Consider the following 21,110-nt stretch of genomic DNA (forward strand, 5'->3'; position numbering starts at 1 on the left):
TGCGACCTGTATGCTCTCGTTGGCTGGCCCTCACTACATATTCGTCGCCAAACACACTGGCTCCAGGTCATCTATAAGTCTTTGCTAGATAAAGCCCCGCCTTATTTCAGCTCACTGGTCACCCCAAAATAAATAAAAAGTCATACAGGAGGAATCCCTGTGTCCCTGTAGTGATGTACACTGACATTCACCTGCTTCTCAGAACCAGTCCAGCCCCATATGCAGCACCTCATTATGACGACACAGTCCTGCCTCAGATCTCCTGTCCAGTCTGTTGCAGCACAGTTAGAGGGAGCAGAGATAACATCAATGCAGTTGTCACCCGTGGTTACAGTGTAGAGCAGGGATGTTCAATGTTGGCATTCGTGGGGGAACTGCTGTGGGGTCGCCAATGAAATTATATATTTTTTATTTTGGGGGGAGAGGAAACGAAAAATGAGGAGTACCAATTATGGTATGGGACAATATACAAATGTTTTTGAGAAAGATCATTTGACAAAAAAAAATGTATTGAGTAAATGTATTCATTTTTTAATAAGAGATACAAATTCAATGAATTTAAGGTTTTTTGTTTGACTGATTTAAGGTTGTGCCATTAGATTTGGGTTGGGGTGGGGTCACAATAAATTCTTAGGGAAAAAATGGGATACTCTCTGAAAAAGTTTGAATACCGCTGGTGTAGAGCATGGAGATCCTTATAGGAGATTACACTACAGCCCTTAGATCACCCAGACATCAGGCTGGAATCTGAAACTGCCTCAATCTGACCTTGCTTTCCATTCTCTCCAGCCTCAGCCTGCCCAGTGACGGGCTCTTTGATAAACCTCAGTACGTCTTAGAGAAATTATGAATCGCTTAGCCGCCACTTTCTCAAGGTTTTGCCCCTGAATTTGTTTTCAAATTGATGTTGGCGGCTGAAGTTTGTTGACTCAAAACACAACATTATGTAAAGGTGTGAAAAATTGAGATTGCTTTTGTTTGGATTTTGATCTCCAGACCAAGATTGATAGATTAAGGTTAGCCACCAGATTCATTTGCACTTCTGACATTTTAATGAGGACTATAAGTCATGCAGAATATTACCCTTCAAAATGGTAAACCCTTTTTTTTTAAGCATGTGGAGTTGTGTGTCAAGTTGTGTGCTTGTGTTCACATTACAGTAAGACTATCTGCATGGTGTGTGTCTGTGTCTGCACATAAATTCCCAGACACCATGAGTTAAGGCTGAGCGAGAGTGAGAGCAAAGGAGCTTTTGAAGGAATCCTCCTAGCAGAAAAGAGACGTGGAGAGAAAGTCCCTTATAAAAAAAAGAGTGCTTTCACATCTGGGACTGGCTGGCTGCCTGGTTTACTGTAGGCAGTCTAGCAGTAACCATGGATCATTTGTCACTGTGTCAGAGTCAGACACCCACAGACCTCCAGTTTCACCAGTTTCCCCTGCCTGAACCGACCGACTACTTTGTGACCCATGACCCAAAGTTCACCGTCTCCCTATGAGTCAGAGCCAATGAGGAGAGTCAGTCCAACCAGGTACTGTACAGACCTAGACAGGCCTGGTTGTTCTTGGCCAGAGGTGTCTATTATGTCTACAGTATGGTTGAGGACCTCCAAATAGAATTTTGTGAGAATTATCAGACTTCAAGAACCTTGCCAGGTGGTGTCTGGAATTACCCAAGAAAATTATAGATAACCATCCGTCTATAGAGGGGAAATCTGAAAGTGCCCGAGGAGGCTGAAAGTGGAGTGAATCGTGTTTCTTTCGACAGAGATTAATTGTATTTTTTTGGGTTAGCGGTTTAGGGGTCTTTCTCCGAGTAACAGTTAGCCGTGGGAGGGGTGCTCTACTCTGTTACATGACTGGTCAGTGCTTCTGGATCCAATTCATTGCATTTACAAAATAATGACTTCCACTTTGAAACCGTTCAGCAGTTTGGCCGGCCTCGAAAATTTCTGAGAACTGTGCCTGTTTTCATAAACAAATCAATTACGTGCACATAAACAGGGAGTTTACGTTTTATAAATTACAGCGTACTGTTCATAAAAACATATTTGAGGAAAACCAGAAAACTGATGATGGCACAGAGTGTAAAGTGATATATTGTAATGTAAACTCAGCAAAAAAAGAAACGTCACTTTTTCAGGACCCTGTCTTTCAAAGATAATTGGTAAAAATCCAAATAATTTCACAGATCTTCATTGTAAAGGGTTTAAACACTGTTTCCCATTCTTGTTCAATGAACCATAAACAATTAATGAACATGCACATGTGGAACGGTCGTTATGACACTAACAGCTTACAGACGGTAGGCAGTTAAGGTCAATGTTATGAAAACTTAGGATACTAAAGAGACCTTTCTACTTACTGAACAACACCAAAAGAAAGACTACCAGGGTCCCTACTCATCTGCGTGAATGTGCCCTAGGCATGCTGCAAGGAGACATAAGAACTGCAGATGTGGCCAGGGCAATAAATTGCACTGTGAGACGCCGAAGACAGTGCTACAGGGAGAGAGGGTGATCATCTTCGCAGTGGCAGACCACGTGACCACCTGAACAGGATTGGTACATCCGAACATCACACCTGCGAGACAGGTACAGGATGGAAACAACAACTGCCCGAGTTAGACCAGAGAGGCTGGACTGAGGGCTTGTAGGCCTGTTGTAAGGCAGGTCCTCACCAGATATCACCGGCAACAACGTCACCTATGGGCACAAACCCACCGTCGCTGGACCAGACAGGACTGCCAAAATGTGCTCTTCACTGATGAGTCACGGTTTTGTCTCACCATGGGTGATGATCAGATTTACGTTTATTGTTGAAGGAATGACCGTTACACCACTGAGGCCTGTACTCTGGAGTGGGAACGATTTGTAGTTGGAGGGTCCATCATGGTCTGGGGTGGTGTGTCACAGCATCATCGGACTGAGCTTGTTGTCATTGCAGGCAATATCAACGCTGTGCGTTACAGGGAACACATCCTCCTCCCTCATGTGGTACCCTTCCTGCAGGCTCATCATGACATGACCCTCCAGCATGACAATGCCACCAGCCTTACTGCTCGTTATGTGCGTCATTTCCTCCAAGACAGGAATGTCAGTGTTCTGCCATGGCCAGCGAAGAGGCTGGATCTCAATCACATTGAGCACGTCTGGGACCTGTTGAATCTGAGGGTGAGGGCTAGGGCCATTCCCCCCAGAAATGTCCTGGAACTTGCAGGTGCCTTGGTGGAAGAGTGGGGAGATCTCACAGCAAGATCGTGCAAATCCGGTGCAGTCCATGAGGAGGAGATGCACTGCAGTACTTAATGCAGCTGGTGGCCACACCTGATACTGACTGTTACTTTTGATTTTGACCCCCCCCCCCCCCACTTTGTTCATGGACACATTCAATTTCTGTTAGTCACATGTCTGTGGAACTTGTTCAGTTTGTCTCAGTTGTTGAATCTTGTTATGTTCATACAAATATTTACACGTTTGCTGAAAATAAACGCAGTTGACAGTGAGAGGGCTTTTCTTTTTTGCTGAGATTAGAAGACAGACGGTGTGCTAAGATGCAGATTTCAAAACTGTGTTTTATTTAATAGTGAACTTCACTTTAGCAGCCATTGATTGATTCAGTTTGAATAGATGGCTTGCCTCAATTACTGCCCTTCCCTGAGACAGTACGCTTGCATGCAATACCCACAATCCATATTTATATTTACTGTATGTTATGCAGTACACTCTGCACAACACCTCTCAAAGTAAAGGTAAATGTGATTCTCTGTAGAAACATTTCCTGGCAGATGCTCAACAACAAATTGCTCAATTTAATGTTTTTTTCTCTGCATGAATGTGTGGCCAGTGAAAAACATTGAGAGAGTGAGTGAGAGAGTGAGTGAAAAAAAATAAAGTAGTAAAGGGGAGATGGGATCTGAAATGCAGTTTTTTTAAATCTCTGGTGGCAGGTTGATGTAGCCTTCTAATGATTCCCTTTTGGATTGGTTCCCAGAGCGAGAGAGTGGAGATGGAGCCGGAGAGGTTCCCCCCTGCCTCTAGTCTCCAGATATAATGGGAGGCATTGGGCATCAGTGTCAGCTTCAGGTTCTTCCTCTGCCACATCACAGCCCAAGCAGACCCAGGCCAGGTGTGCCCTGTCTGCAATGGGCTGTCTTCTTCCCAGCCTGTGTTTGTCTCTACCTCTCAGTTTCAATTCACAAGACCAGACAGCCTTCAAGATAACCTGTCATAATATAGACTTAATCAAGAGTGCTTCTATATGTGATGTTAAAGCTGCAATCCTTAATGGTGAAACTGCCACGTCCGTTTGCAATATTACAACAACAACAAAAGTTACTGCAAGCAACGAACACAGTTTTTTCCCCTCTGACACCATTGCACGTGCAATAGAAGAGCACAATATGTACAGTGGTTGCTCCACGAAAAGTTTTGCGATTATAAACGTAAATAGAACCTGATAATTGTGCATGACTTCAGTATTACTTACTAAAACTGTTGTTACACTTAGGTTTCTATTATTTTATTTTGTTAGGATTATTTTGCTCTTACTGTAGAACTGTAGCCCACTCCCGACCGGTCATGTTGTAGGGTACCTGAGTGGTGCACCTCAGTGGTGCAAGACACTGCATAGCAGTGCAAACCGTGTTGCTACAGATGCTGGTTCAATACCTGTGCCGGCCTCGACTGGGAGACCCATGAGATGACTGTAGGTTTTTGGTTTCTCTCCCTCTAAAAGCAGAAATAAATGATTATAAATAACAAACTGGCTTTATTTACAAATTAGTAACAATATCTCACCCCATGTTCAAGAATGACCTTTTTCTCACTCATTTTACGTTATTTGAAAATGAAATAATTCTCAAAATATTGTTATTTTTTAAACAAAGCTTTTTTTTTTTATTATTGTCATTATTAATTTAGAAATATATTAAAGCCTGTTGGATATTGTCATATTATTAACCCTGTTATTAGCAGGACAATATATATTGGTCATATTGGTCATGGCTCCCGAGTGGCACACAATGCAGTTCTCCAGCTGTATCCACTGAAAGCACACGAGGTTCAAGGCACAAGGGCAGGCGGCACGGGATGGGCCACAGAGCCTCGCACAGAAGACAGACCTAGCCCATGGGGAAGGGAGGAGGAGGAAGGGGGGTGGACCCCCACCCCGCCACACTGGGTAGCAGAGCAACACTTTAAGGGGCATTGCACTAACAATGACGCTGACTAGGGAAACGTTCCCACTGTTCTTGGTGCCAGTCTGCATGTTCAAACTAAAACAATGTAACTAATAATGCCAATAAATGTCACTGACTTACAGAAATATCCTCCAATCCTCTATATGTAATTATTGGCGGAGAGTCACATCATATTTTTCGATTTTACTGTAGGCCTACCGTAGGCGACATGAATCTCACTAGTGTTGAGTAATGTGCTGTTAAAAGTGGTGTGTCTTGTTTATTTAAAGAGCATATTGAAGTTAGAAGCAATAGGATTTGAAGCAATAGCCTACAACTATTTTAGCACTGTTTTACACTGCTCTGAGACAAGCATAGGGACTGGTCTTGATAAATCAATCAGATTTTTATTTTCACTGAATCTCTGTTTGGGTATTAGTTAGACTAGAATTAGGGTATAGAAATGTTATGCTCTTAGTGTAAACTTTATTTAACTAGGCAAGTCAGTTTAGAACAAATTCTTATATACAAGGACAGCCTACTCCTTCCTCCCCGTCGGGGAATTGATCGGTTTCACAGATCTCAGCTTTAAGAATGGTCAGAATTGTTAGCATGGCACTTCTTAGAAAGTTTAATTCTCACCAAGAACATTTTTTTATGTGATTTCATTTCTATTTCAGGCTTTGTTAACGAGTCATTGGTGTAAGAGAAAATAGTGCGGTGCTTACCCTTTTTCTTATAAACTATGTGAAAATTACTTTTTGTTGATATCTCATAGAAGAATAGCAAAAAATGATATTTTTTAGGACCCATGTTTTCAACAGCTGTGATGCCCTATTTTATTGCCTGATGGGTAGACAGTTTGTTACGACAACTTAAAAGAAGTGCATTAACAGAATATAAAACAAATAAGACATTTATTAATACTTTAATAAGCATGACAAAGGGGCCGATATTTAAATATGAGCTATTTGAAAAGACTGACGGTGGCTTAGGGAGGGAGACTATGCCAAGGCTTCACTTTCCAGTTATTCACAGCCCACTGGTTATAGGAACCCCGGATTTTTAACTTTATTAACAAGCCCGCGAGTCACAATTGGTCATTACATTTGGGATTCCACAAAGGAATGAAGTCAGGGTTTCTCTCATCGACCAAAGACGTTACTCATCCCTTTGGTATGGCCTATGGATCGGGTCTCGGAGTTGCATCAGATCGGCCCCCTCAGCCCGAGTGGGTTAGCCTAGACAGACTGAATATATGAGCTCATCATCAGACTCAACTGATGTTGGTGAAAACCTTGGTTCTGTTGCAGCTGTTTTATAGATCACTGATGTCAGACAGAGCTAACAATAACACTGTTAACAGCATCATGGCTAATGATGTCAACATTGACATGAATGGGGATCTCATTAGTCTAGCCATTTATGGTGGTTACTCATTTGTGCAAGTCTGAATACTGGTACTTTTCTCACATATAATTTTTCCACATGATCACCCTCACTCTTCTCTATTCTCCCTTCTATAGATGGTCATCACCTATGGGAGACAGAGGCCAAGGTTGACAAGGACTCCTCCAAATCTGTAAGTCTTATAAGCATGACATTCTGGATTTTTATAGATATTTCACAGCAATGTTTTATTAGTTGGAAGACACTCTGTTGTCTCTCTCTCTCTCTCTCTCTCTCTCTCTCTCTCTCGACTGGGTGAGTCACCAAGAGCACTCTGTTCTTCTGGGTAACTGGGTCTGAGACTGGGGGATTAGAGAGTATTTATATGTGAGGTACTGCACCTGCTCCCCGTATCCTCCCCTGCACATACACACAGATGCGCACGCACACAGATGCGCACACACACAGATGCAAGCACACACATGTGCGCACACACTCTTACTCTCTCTTTCTGACACACACACTCATACACACAAAGATGCATACACACATACACTACCGTTCAAAAGTTTGGGGTCACTTAGAAATGTCCTTGTTTTTTAAATAAAAACACATTTAAATTACATCAAATTGATCAGAAATACAGTGTAGACATTGTTAATGTTGTATATGACTATTGTAGCTGGAAACGGCTGATTTTTAATGGAAGGGATATTTATTCCTTATATGTATGAAACCTGTGCCGGTGGAAAAATATTTTGATGTTGGGCGCATGGCATGTTTTCGCTATAATAGCTACTGTAAATCGGACAGTGCAGTTAGACTAACACAAATTTAAACATTCAGCCGATATAAGACACTTTCAGTTGAAGTCGGAAGTTTACATACACCTTAGCCAAGTACATTTAAGCTAATTTTTTCACAATTCCTGACATTTAATCCTAGTAACAATTCCCTGTCTTAGGTCAGTTAGGATCACCAATTTATTTTAAGAATGTGAAATGTCAGAATAATAGTAGAGAGAATGATTTATTTCAGTTTTTATTTCTTTCATCACATTCTCAGTGGGTCAGAAGTGTACATACACTCAATTAGTATTTGGCAGCATTGCCTTAAACTATTTAAACTTGGGTCAAACATTTCAAGTAGCCTTCCACAAGCTTCCCACAATAAGATGGGTGAATTTTGGCCCATTCCTCCTGACAGAGCTGGTATAACTGAGTCCGGTTTGTAGGCCTCCTTGCTTCCAAATGCTTTTTCAGTTCTGCCCACACATTTTCTATACGTTTGAGCTTTGTGATGGCCACTCCAATACCTTGACTTTATTGTCTTTAAGCCATTTTGCTACAACTTTGGAAGTTTGCTTGGGGTCATTGTTCATTTGTAAGACCCGTTTGCGACCAAGCTTTAACTTCTTGACGGATGTCTTGAGATGTTGCTTCAATATATCCACATCATTTTCCTCCCTCATGATGACATTTATTTTGTGGTGTGCTCCAGTCCCTCCTGCAGCAAAGCAAATCCACAACATGATGCTGCCACCTCCGTGCCTCACGGTTGGGATGGTGTTCTTCGGCTTGCAAGCCTTCCCCTTTTTCCTCCAAACATAACGATGGTCGTTATGTCCAAACAGTTATATTTTTGTTTCATCAGACCTCAGGACATTTCTCCAAAATAGTACGATCTTTGTCCCCATGTGCAGTTGCAAACCGTAGCCTGGCCTTTTTTTGGGCGGTTTTGAGCAGTGTTGTCTTCCTTGCTAAGCGTCCTTTCAGGTAATGTCGATATAGGACTTGTTTTACTGTGGATATAGATACTTTTGTACTTGTTTCCTCCAGCATCTGGGATTGATTTGCAGTTTTCGCACCAAAGTACGTTCATCTCTAGGAGACAGAACGCGTCTCCTTCCTGAGTGGTCCCATGGTGTTTATACTTGCGTACTATTGTATGTACAGATTAATGTGTCACCTTCAGGCATTTGGAAACTGCTCCCAAGGATGAACCAGACTTGTGGGAGGTCTACAATTTTTTTCTGAGGTCTTGGCGGATATTTTTTAGATTTTCCCATGATGTCAATCAAAGAAGGTAGGCCTTGAAATACATCCACAGGTACACCTCAAATCGACTCAAATTATGTCAATTAGCCTATCAGAAGCTTCTAAAGCCGTGACAGCATTTTCTGGATTTTCCAAGCTGTTTAAAGGCACAGTCAACTTATTGTATGTAAATGTCTGACCCACTGGAATTGTTATACAGTGAATTATAAGTGAAATAATCTGTCTGTAAACAATTGTTGTAAAAATTACTTGTGTCAAGCAAGTAGATGTCCTAACCGACTTGCCAAAACTATAGTTTGTTAACAAGAAATTTGTGGAGTGGTTGAAAAACAAGTTTTAATGACTCCTACCTAAGTGTATGTAAACTTACGACTTCAACTGTATGTGTACCTAAATGTTTAAAATCTAAAAATATTATAATTGTGCGCTCTCCAGTTTCACCGAAAGTTGTCCCGCTAGCGGGACCCCGATGTAATGTGAAGGTACCTGTGTGTACCTTTGACCTTTTTGTACCCTAGGGAACAACACTGTACCCTAATTTTGAGATTGTATGATATACTGTATGTTCTTGGTAATAAAGAGTACCTGGTGGCACTGCTGAAACATTCATGCACATCTGTCCAAAAGCTTGCAAGTTCAAATCCCGAAAGCATTTATTTACCTTTAATTAATCAAGGAATTAACATTGAGACCAGTGTCTCTTTTACAAGGGAGCCCTGCATATACAATTTCATAAAATACTTAAAAAATACAATATAAAATCTATCAAATACAGCACAACACATATTGCACAGACAAACATAAATATACACAAAACATAGTCAACTAAAACAAACACATTCTTCATTATAAAAAAATCCTCTGTTTGTTGACTGAACTGTCCTAGGGACACACCCATCTATTCTAAATGTATTGTGGAGGTCATCCCAAACATGTGGAGTATGAAAACTTAATGCTGAATTTCCTAACTCTGTAGACACCAAAGGATTCTCCAGAGTTAACCAACCCTGTGATGTGGTTTGATAACTTGTCATTTTAAATCTTAACAGTGAAGTTAGGTAACTCGGAAGCTTGTGGAGCAGGGATTTATTAACAAAAAAAGCGTAATGATGTGATCAACGTGACTTCAAAGTGGTCCAGCCATTAAACTGACAAAACGAAGGGCGCTATGAAAAACGGCTTCCAGGGATTTAAGAGTAGATGCAGCTGCACTTTGATAAATAGTATCACTGTTATGTGCCTCCTAAGAGGAGGGAGGTGCAGGAGAGCAAAGAAGTCCCAGTAGCAAAATCATTTATTAGAAGTCCCAAACTACACAACAACAGGTGGAGGAACACGCCCAGACGAAGTCGCCACACACAGGGAAAAAACGCAACACATGAAGGAGAAACCTCTGCTCCTAAACCAGTCCAAAACGGTACAACGACCTTGAGAAAAGAAACCTGTGGCGCAAAAACGCACCTCTAACCGCAACAATAGCAAATAATCCTGCACAAAGAATAGCAGGCAGCGGAGGTTAATAAACCCACTGAATTAAACTAATAGGACACAGGTGTAAAGAAAAACCAGACAGACACAAACGAAAAGGAAAAATGGATTGGTGGCAGCTAGTCGGCCGGCGACAACGACCGCCGAGCACCGCCCGAACAGGGAGAGGAGCCATCTTCGGTGGAAGTTGTGACAGTGACATCGCACTGTGTACGCCGGGGCCCCCTCGATGTCCATGGGGGGCAGAGGGACCTCCAATACCTCAGCTTCTTGAAGCGGACCAGCTACCACTGGCCTGAGGAGAGACACATGAAACGAGGGGTTAATACGGTAATAAGGGGGAGCTGTAACCTATAACACACCTTGTTTATTCTCCTCAGGACTTTAAATGGCCCCACAAACCGCAGACCCAGCTTCCGGCAGGGCAGGCGGAGGGGCAGGTTTCGGGTTGAGAGCCAGACCTGGTCCCCCGGTGCGAACACGGCCCATTTCAGGTGCCTGTGGACAGCCTCCCAGGTCTCTCTCTCGAGCGCTTCACCCATTCTTCCACCACCGGAGCCTCGGTCTGGCTCTAATGCCACAGTACCAGGACCGGCTGATACCCCAACACGCACTGAAAGGGCGAAAGGTTAGTTGAGGAGTGGCGGAGTGAGTTCTGCCCATGGAACGTACCTCGTCCACTCCCCTGGCCGGCCCTGGCAATACGACCGCAGAAACCTACCCACATCCTGGTTTACTCTCTCCACCTGATCATTACTCTCGGGGTGAAAACCCGAGGTAAGGCTGACCGAGACCCCCAGGCGTTCCATGAACGCCTTCCAAACCCGGGACGTGAACTGTGGACCCCGATCAGAAACTATGTCCTCAGGCACCCCGTAGTGCCGGAAGACGTGAGTAAACAGGGCCTCCGCAGTCTGTAGGGCTGTAGGGAGACCGGGCGAGGAGACGGGAGGAGACGACAGGACTTAGAAAACCAATCCACAACGACCAGGATCGTGGTGTTGCCCTGGGACGGAGGAAGATCGGTCAGGAAGTCCACCGACAGGTGTGACCAAGGCCGCTGTGGAACGGGGAGGGGTTGTATCTTCCCTCCGGGCAGGTGCCTAGGAGCCTTGCACTGAGTGCACACCGAACAGGAGGAGACATAAACCCTCACGTCCTTAGCTAAAGTGGACCATCAGTACTTTCCCCTAAGGCTTCGCACCGTCCTATCGATACCCGGATGACCAGAGGAGGGTAACGTGTGAGCCCACCGAATCAACCAAGCGGGACAAATTTTCGTCCAGCTGGACACTGAGGTGGAGTAGGTTCTGACCGAGAAGCCCGCTCGACGTCCACGTCCACTTCCACACCACCAGTGCCACCAGACAAGAGGCGGAAGTATAGGAGTGGGATCGATGGACCGCTCCTCTGTATCATACAGACGGGACAGTGCGTCTGCCTTAGCGTTCTGGGAACCTGGTCTATATGATATCGTATATCTGAATCGGGTGAACACATAGCCCACCTTGCCTGGCGAGGGTTCAGTCTCCTCACCGCGCGGATGTACTCCAGATTACAGTGGTCGGTCCAGATGAGGAAAGGGTGTTGAGCCCCATCAAACCAATGTCTCCACACCTTCAGAGCTTTTACGACAGCCATCAACTCCCGGTCCCCCAAGTCATAGTTTCGATCCGCTGGGATGAGCTTCCTCGAAAAGAAAGCGCAGGGGTGGCACTTCAGTGGCGCGCCCGAGCACTGTGAGAACACGGGGAACACACAGGGAATAAATGCAACACACACGGAGGAGAAACCTCTACTCATAAACAGTCCAAAACGACCGTGAGAGAAAAAAACCTGTGGCGCAAACACACACCTCTATCCGCAACAGCAAATAATCCCACACAAAGAATAGCAGGCAGCGGAGGTTAATAAACCCACCGAATTAAACTAATAGGACACAGGTGTGAAGAAAAACCAGACAGACACAAACGAAAAGGAAAAATGGATCTGTGGCAGCTAGTAGGCCGGCGACGACGACCACCGCCCGAACAGGGAGAGGAGCCACCTTCGGTGGAAGTGGCGACAGTCACGATAATCAAAAACAGGTAGAAAGGTTGACTGCAAAATCTGCTTCCTGCTGACTAGAGAGAAACAAGATCTGTTTCTGTAAAAAAAAAAGCCCACTTTAAAATCTTAGTTTCTTAAACAACCTCATTTTATGTTTTTTAAACTTTAAATCACTATCAATCCAAATACCAAGGTATTTGTACGCAGGGACTTGTTCTATTATAGAACCATCCAATGAGCGAAGATGTAATCCATCTGAAACAATCTTACAAGAACTTGAAAACAACATTTATTTAGTTTGCCGTATTAAGCACAAGTTTTAAATCATTAAAGGATTCCTGCACAATTACAAAATCAGACTGTAACCAGCCAGGTCATCATCCACATAGTATATGTTAAATATTTTTTTCAACAGATTGACCAATAGCATGTAAATAAATAATGAAAAAAAACAGGTCTTAGTATCGACACCTGCAGAACATCTTTGTATTTCAACAAATTCAGACTTAACCCCATCAATCACGACGGCCTGAGTTCTGTCACTAAGATAATCATGAACTATCAAAATAAAGAAAGTCGCTCACTCATATATACAGTATATAACTCCCAGCAATGGTTATTTACCAACGTTTCAGCATCACTGTGCCTCCCTCAGGGTCAGTGATGCCGAAACGTTGGTAAATAGCCATTCAATTGCTGGGAGTTTATATATAGAGTATGCAACTTTATTTATTTTGATCGTTTATTCGCCGTTAATCAGCACCTCCACACAAACACATTTTTCTGGGTGTGCTCCAGCTCATGTTTTTTAATCTACTAAAATAATCATGAAAACAAGAGCAGATGTAAGAGCCCAGGCCAATCGAGGACAACTAGTTCAATAAAATAGCATGATCAACAGTATCAAACGCTTTTGACAGGTCCACAAACAAGGCAGCACAATTCATTTTATCATCTAAAGCATTGACAATATCATTAACAACCAATATGGTTGCTGTGATAATGCTGTGCCCTGGCCTAAGCCCAGATTGATTTATATTAAAAAAATGAAGATAATAAAAAAGCGATGTTGCTTATTTACCAAAGTTTTGAGAATCTTGGCTAGACATGGAAGCCTGGAGATGGAACGATGTGTTTTGAAGGGGGCACGGTTATCTACAATACAAAAAACCTTTAAGCTAAATCACATTCAGGGATAGCTGAGATATAATCAATATAAAGATAATGTAAAAAAGCTTGTTCACTAAAGTTCCTCTTAGTGATGACATGACGCTTAGATTTATGCATTTTCACATCGCTGACACAGACAACTGGGCAGTGGTTACTAAAATTCTGTGGGAAAAACCCCACTCACAATGTATTTGTCAACATAAGATCAGTCAGGGTAGATTTCAATGGATATTTAAGATTCAGACATGTTGGCTCAGCTGAGACAGGTTTAGTTTAGAGCAAATATCTTTCAGTAGCGGCATGCCAGATAGGGCCTAAAATAATTTTCGGCCATGTTCACTGGCTTCCTCCAATCAATATGAAAATCGCCCATAATAAATAGTTCAGATTTACCAGACTTAGAAACTTTATTTAACTAGGCAAGTCAGTTAAGAACAGATTCTTATTTTCAATGACGGGTTAACTGCCTGTTCAGGGGCAGAACAACAGATTTGTACCTTGTCAGCTCGGGGGTTTGAACTTGCAACCTTCCGGTTACTAGTCCAACGCTCTAACCACTAGGCTACCCTGCTGCCCCTAGTAATTCAGGTAAATTGTTACGCGCATATGAGGGAGCAGAAGGAGAGTGATACACTCCTTCTAGTCTCAGCTGGTTATTATGACCAAGGCCCACATTAAGAACGCTTTACATCAAGTGTCCCTGAGCACTGCAATTTTTTATGTTGGTGTTGTCAGATATTCTGACAATTATTTACTTGACTCTGGGCAACTTTTAGCAAAGTGTAGAAATGTATTTTTACCATTAAATCTGTGGCAAATCTCTGTCATGCCCACAGACCTGGTGGCGTAGGAGGACATTCAGGACATTAGCAACCAAGAGGTTTTGAATTCAAATCCTAAGTGAGGTATAGTTTCAAGTAACCAGCATTCAGCAGCATACTGCCTTTTACAGAAATAAGACCTGAATTCAGCTGTAAAAATACAGTAATGTGTTGTTGTTTTCCATACTTTCACTGTAACCAAATAGCCTGTGGTATACCCTAAAAATACAGGAATGTTTTAAGTGTAGCATTTTATTGTATAAAAGGAAAACATAGAGGAGAGGGAAAGCACAGGATGGTTCTTCACAACCATCAAAGCAGTAAAGAACCTGAAATGCAAATAAAAAATTGTTACACATATCACCCTCACCCCTGACCAGGACCCCTCAATAACCTTTTATTTGTGTTAATTTTTTTATGCTGAGTGTATGCTTTTCCAGCATGGTCTGGTCAAACTGGTCTGCCAAACCACGCCCATTATTATCGTATTTCTCAGCACGCTCTATTGAAGTTTGATTTTTAGAATTGTTTATGTCAATATCTATGTTTTGGCATGTACATTGACTGATTAATTAATAAATTAATATCTTATGCTACAAAAAGATAGATAACATACATTTTTCTAAACTAATCCAATCTGTTAGTTGCATCCGTTACTGAAATGTTTTTTCCAGTTTAGATGGTTTAGCTAGTCTCATTCATTTATCTGTCGAATCCTGGCAATCATTCTGATTGCAACTTGCCAGTGGTTTCTTTGAATGCGCTAGAGGAATTTGAGCGCAGTTGTTCTCGTGAGGAGAAAGATGGTGGAAGAGGATGATGAAGTAGATTCTGAATCTAATGGTGGTAGAATCAAGGAGAATTAGAATATTGTCCAAAAGAATGGAAAACAGAGAAAAGTAGTGTACGATGTCCCTTCGTATCTTGTAGGAGTATTTTTTTTAATGAGGAACATCTGATCGGATTACCAATCCTAACGAATCCATTTGAGATATCCAAACTGGTGGAGAGAGTGCTGGGTAAAGTGAAGGCTGTGAGGATACGAGAGGCGGGCTTGTTTAGATATTTTGTGCTTCTGCAGACCAGAAGGAACGTTTGTTGCATCTCACCTTATTTGATATGTTTGAAGTGTTGTGTGTGTCGCTTTGAAGCAGAGCACCCACCAATGGATTTATATCTGGCATCTCGCGGGAAGTTGATGTTGAAGAAATGATACATATTCCTGGAGTGATTGATGCAAGTTGGATGAATCGTGTGGTGAATGAAGACAAAGTGAAGTATATCTGTTCTTTTGTTTTTTGATATGGAGTCTCTCCCTAAGTGCAGTTGAGGTATATAAATTACAGATTCAGAGCATTTATCCTAAGACCAATACAGTGTGATCATTGTAAAGCTTTTGATCATGTTTCAAGTGTTTGCAGAAGGGAGAAGCCGAGACATTTTAAAGGGTAAGAAGGTGGCCTTTATAGCTATAGTGATTAATGGCACTGCCAAGGTGGAGAGAAGGTCCAGGAAGATGGATATCATTGTGGATGCGGCGGAGCGGTTCCTGGGACTGAAAGATTTCTCAGCGGAGGAGTTAGAGCCTGAGAAGGGAGATATGGAGATTTGAAAGAAGGAAGAAGTTAATTTTGGTTCGGTTTTTTCAATTTACTATTTTTATTTGGGTGTATTAAGTTAGTTTCCCTATCACGTATGGGTTTTGTTTTTTCAACCCATCCAGTTGGTGGCGGCAATACACCTTTTTGGGTTGTAGTCCGCCATAAAACCCACCGAAGAAGAATAATCATTCCGATTGTAGATTGTCGGTGAATAAATGTTCCAATTGTTGAATATTTCCACTCAGGCTTGATTCAAATAGGAATTAGCCATCACTTTGCAAGCCAGTGTTGTGCTGTATGTTAGTTTGTTTTTGTACTATATCTGATTTAGATTTGATGTTATCTTGTGAAATGTATGGGCAGGGGCTCCCTTCTGAAAATGGTGGCTCTGTTAAATAAAGGGAAAAATAATAATTATCATCTTACTTCGATCCGACACGCATGCGTCCCATCTAGCCATCTGGAAATGCAAATGCGCTATGCTAAATGCTAATAGCACTCGTTAAAACTCAAACTTTCATTAAAACACACATGCAGGGTACTGAATTAAAGCTACACTCGTTGTGAATCCAGCCAACAAGTCAGATTTTTAAAATGCTTTTCGGCGAAAGCATGTGAAGCTATTATCTGATAGCATGCAACACCCCGAAATACCCGAAGGGGACGTAAACAAAATAATTAGCATAGCCGGCGCTACACAAAACGCAGAAATAAAATATAAAACATTCATTACCTTTGACGATCTTCTTTGTTGGCACTCCTAGATGTCCCATAAACATCACTATTGGGTCTTTTTTTCGATTAAATCGGTCCATATATACCCTAAATATCGATCTATGAAGAGTGTGTGATCAAGGAAAAAACTGTGTTTTAAAACACAACGTCATTTTTTTAAATTAAAAAAGTCGACGATAAACTTTCACAAAACACTTCGAAATACTTTTTTAATCCAACTTTAGGTATTAGTAAACGTTAATAATCTATCAAATTGATCACGGGGCGATGTGTATTCAATAGCTCCACGTCTTGAAATCATGTTCAGAAATTTCTCATCCAAAACATCCTGTCGGAGACTGGAAGGAATGGGCTCTCTCTCACTCGTTTGACCAAGAAACAAAGGCCAGGCAATTGACAAGACTGGTGACATCGTGTGGAAGCTGTAGGACTTGCAATCTCAGCCCCATGTAATTTGGTTTCCCATAAACAATACATGCAAGTGGCGCATTGATACTTTTTCCAGTTTTCAGTGATCAGTTTTTCTTGCGCTTTTCGATGAAACGCAAGCTCTGTTATAGTCACAGCGGTGATTTAACCAGTTTTAGAAATGTCAGAGTGTTTTCTATCCACACATACTAATCATATGCATATACTATATTCCTGGCATGAGTAGCAGGACGCTGAAATGTTGCGCGATTTTTAACAGAATGTTCGAAAAAGTAGGGGGTAGACTTAACAGGTTGTGACTTGATGCTGGTTTTGCAGGTGAAGGCTGGTCTCCAGCTAAAACATAATGAAGGCTGGTCACCAGAGAAAACACAGTGAAGTCTTGTCACCAGCCTATGCCGGTTTATGCAGTTTTTTTCAGTAGGGCACACACTCACTGTTGCTGTTGGGACACATCTGTATGAATCTCAAATAAACAAGTGTCTTTCGTTACAGGCCAGACTGCTGGATCAGTCCCATTCTAAACATCGACAGACCCCTGGTCAGGTTTAACCTCTGCCTATTGTGCTACAAAGCTACGAAATGGCACATTCAGCACTGAGGAATTTTAAACACGTCACCGCATCAGTCGATCCTCCAAAGAGGAGAATAAACCATAATTTAGACGTGTTACTTGTGAACAATTGTATGATCAGGCCTATTTTAACTTCTCCATCTCAGCTAAATCACTGTTTAGTCTAGGGTTAGTCATATAGACAATTTTATTTTGTGACGGGAGTTACTCAAAATAGGTATATGGTGTGCAATTGAACATGTCATTGCCGATTAACTCAAAAGTTTTTTGACAAACGGAAAAGTAGTGGTTGTATCGCAATAGCACTCTGTTTTGAACCTTGTTCATTAACTAATACTCTGATGTATTATCAGGGTGGACCAGGCTAGAGTGGAGTGAAGCCGGAGCATGCTATGCAACAGAAAGTGCTTCATCTGGCTTCACTTTAGTTTACGGCTGTACTGATATCATATAAAGTGTGTCAGGCCTCACCTGAACCTGTCAGGGCCAGCCTTCCTCCAAAGCCTAATGCCAAGATAAATAACTTCCAGTCTGGCTACTGCTCAGCACCTCCATCAGTCTGCAATAGATTGAGTTAAACTCCAGACATGGGTTCAAATTATATTATATTTGAGCTGGGCTTGACTGAGCTTTCCTGGTGCAAAAGATCCAATAAAATAGTCTCAAAACTGCACCAGCACCAGTCCTACCCATTAGGCATTCCAGGCAGGTTAAAGTGAACACTAAAAGTATTTTAATGATTCCAAATAGTATTTGAACCCAGGTCGGTAAAACTCCATGCAGCGCAGCACTGTTGTCTCGTCACAGACTGAGCTGAACCCAATCACACACGTTCAGTTCTGGCCTGCATTCACTTCGTAGACAGCAGGGAGCAGTGCTGGGGGAAATGAAACATCTGGATACTCCCTGGATGAATTTATAGTTACTCACCATAAAAACAACCGTGGTTGACTGTATAAGCTTACCTCACCTACGGGCTGCCACTGAATTCCCCATCTGGACTGGAGTATCACATGCACTCCATGAATGGGATATAAAATGACAGTGCAGAATAAAGTGGCTGTTGTGCCAACACAAATAAAAGCATGATTTAAAGACAGATACCTAATGGCTATCCTGTGACACATCTCAGATGTGTCCTTGGTTGGCAAAATACATCTTTTAAAATATTAGATCATTTTTGTGTGTCTGAATGTATGTGTAACTAACAGTCTCTGTTTGCATCTCTGTGCATGTATATGGGTCTCAGTTGTGTCTCACTATGGCAGGCATTGCTCTTGACTTTGCATTGCAGACATCTCTTCGCATTGAAATCCCTCCTTATCGGAACCAGAGGATATCCAGTCCTGTTCAGGTGAACTTCTATGTGTGCAATGGCAAGAGGAAAAGGAGCCAGTACCAGGGATTCACCTATGTGCCTGCCAATGGTAAACTCTCTTTCATTCCCCCTGTCTCCGTCGCTCTCGCTCTGTGTCTCTCTACCCATCACCCTATCCCCTACTCCTCTTTTGTCTATCCTTGTCCTTTCATATCCCAGACCAATAACAACTTTAAGCACAATTTTTACATCTGAAGAAAAGAACACAAACATTCTGTATTCCCTCTTTGTCTGGTGGTGTTCAAGGGTGGAACAAAGTGATGGTTTGATTGATTCCCATTGTAAAAAGGCACCTCAATAAAATCTATTATTGTCCATACCTGTAGCTATAAGAACACATGGCGTGGACTGCACCAGGGTGGAGAAGGGATATGGGAACACTGTGTTATTTGACTAGCCAACCTGTTGCCAGACTAAATGAAAAAAGCCACACCAGCTCAAATGTAAAAAAATAAAAAATAAAACACTTCTAATTGTAGCCTGCTTTTGAGCTAGCTAGCATCCAGTGGGTGGTTCAAAGCTCTGATTTAACTGCGGACCCAGCCCTGTATGTGGGTACTGATGTGGCTCAGTCTCTGTCCCCTTTGAAAGTGCAACATTGTCCTCAGCATCTCGTGAGAGTCAGAGAGGGGAGGGAGAGGTGACATTGGGCCTGGTCAGTATCTCTTAAAGGGTTAGACTCTAGAGTCTCTTCACGACACAAGCAGTGTGGTCTGTCACGTTTGAAGGAGCACAGCACTATGTTGTATATTGAGTAAAAATGTTTGTTTTTTTGGTGTGTTTTTGAGAGCGCAGTCATTTATTTCAAGTTGTAGATCTCAGTGGGGTACAGTATGAAGGTTCTGCAGCAGCAACATATTTCATAATGTACATTTGTGATTCATTTCAGGATATTAGGTGTATGTCTTTTTTTTGCAGAATTGTCATTTGGGACATGTGAACTTTCATGTGCCTTAATAACAAACTTGTATTCCATCTGTAAATATGAATGAAATTGTTGAATTACACGCCTAATTGGTTTAGCCACAGAAAAAGACAGCAACCTGATTGGCTGAGATAATGAGTGGGCTGGATATTCCGAGACATGAGTTCAGATTGGTCAGATTGGTCTGCCTTTCTATATGAGCTGGTCAGTATGTGTAGCTTTTTTTGAAAGATATCACGTAGTAGAACTGCATAAGTGTTGCTCTCCACTTTCTGGAGGACGGAGTTTTGAAATCCGTGGAATTAGAGTATGATAGCTAAGGAGATGGAGAGTCTCCAAATTACATCCAGACTTTCTCTATATATCAATGATGTCGCTCTTGCTGAGGGTGATTCCTTGATCCACCTTTACGCAGACGACACCATTCTGTATACATCTGGCCCTTCTTTGGACACTGTGTTAACAAACCTCCAAACAAGCTTCAATATAACACTCCTTCCGTGGTCTCCAACTGCTCTTAAACACTAGTAAAACTAAATGCCCGCTCTTCAACCGTTTGCTGCCCGCACCTACCCGACTAGCATCACTACTCTGGACGGTTCTGACTTAGAATATGTGGACAACTACAAATACCTAGGTGTCTGGCGAGACTGTAAACTCTCCTTCCAGACTCATATTAAACATCTCCAATCCAAAATTAAATCTAGTATCGGCTTCCTATTTCGCAACAAAGCCTTCTTCACTCACGCTGTCAAACATACCCTCGTAAAACTGACTATCCTCTCGATCCTCGACTTCTGCGATGTAATTTACAAAATAGCCTCCAACACTCAGCAAACTGGATGCAGTCTATCACAGTGCCATCCGTTTTGTTACCAAAACCCCTTTTTACCACCCATCACTGCGACCTGTATGCTCTCGTCGGCTGGCCCTCGCTACATATTCGTCGCCAGTCCCACTGGCTCCAGGTCATCTATAAGTCTTTGCTAGGTAAAGCTCTGCCTTATCTCAGCTCACTGGTCACCATAACAACACCTACCTGTAGCACGTGCTCCAGCAGGTATATCTCACTGGTCAACCCCAAAGGCAACATCTCTTTGGCCGCCTTTCCTTCCAGTTCTCTGCAGCCAATGACTGGAACGAATTGCAAAAATCACTGAAGTTGGAGACTTATATCGCCCTCACTAACTTTAAGCATCAGCTATCTGAGCAGCTTACCGATTGCTGCAGCTGTACACAGCCCATCTGTAAATATCCCATCCAACTACCTACCTATTCCCCATATTGTTTGTATTTACTTTTTTTGCACACCAGTATT

General features: G+C 42.3%; 1 pseudogene; it reads left to right on the forward strand.

Moving 5' to 3' along the window:
* The window catches only part of LOC115131822 (nuclear factor of activated T-cells, cytoplasmic 1-like), a 60,261-nt pseudogene that overhangs the window by 20,668 nt on the left and 18,483 nt on the right, over nucleotides 1–21,110 (forward strand).

This window comes from Oncorhynchus nerka, linkage group LG7, assembly GCF_034236695.1.
Source record: "Oncorhynchus nerka isolate Pitt River linkage group LG7, Oner_Uvic_2.0, whole genome shotgun sequence".
NCBI classification, from domain to species: Eukaryota; Metazoa; Chordata; class Actinopteri; order Salmoniformes; family Salmonidae; genus Oncorhynchus; species Oncorhynchus nerka.